This window comes from Penaeus monodon, chromosome 23 (assembly GCF_015228065.2).
Source record: "Penaeus monodon isolate SGIC_2016 chromosome 23, NSTDA_Pmon_1, whole genome shotgun sequence".
Classification (NCBI taxonomy): Eukaryota; Metazoa; Arthropoda; class Malacostraca; order Decapoda; family Penaeidae; genus Penaeus; species Penaeus monodon.
In genome coordinates, this window is record NC_051408.1 from 39,684,344 (window position 1) to 39,684,911 (window position 568).

Here is a 568-nt window from a genome sequence, read left to right on the forward strand (position 1 = left end):
GATCTGCGTTATTGGGATATGCTAACGTCCATGGCATGGTCACTTAAAAGGTAATCCGTCAAAAGAATTTGATTTGCCTGATTTTGTACACAAAACAGAAAAAACGCGATTTCGAGTCGACTTACTGTTATTTTCAGTCTTGTTACGGATGGAAATACCAAAATTAAAAGATGTTTTTGTTTTGGACGAGTGCATGTCTTTCTGTCATTTCTCTCGTCTGTGTAGGTACATGGAATAGGAATCTAGAGTGAAGCACAACTTATTTTATATTTATATCTACCTACATACATATGCATTTACATATGCACTAATGTAGATAGAGAAACAGATAGATGGACATAGGAATATACTTTAACCAATTAAGCGATGTTATATTGCAATCTAATACATAATTAATTACAGGTATAGAAATATAATCCTTTTGTAGAAATGGGATAATATTTGAGACCAATTATATTAAAGTTAAAATGATAACAGTTATAACTACTACATTCACTGCTTGCTCTTCCCTGACCCTCCATAACATGATTACAATTTTTACTGTACAGATCTTTATAATACAATATCA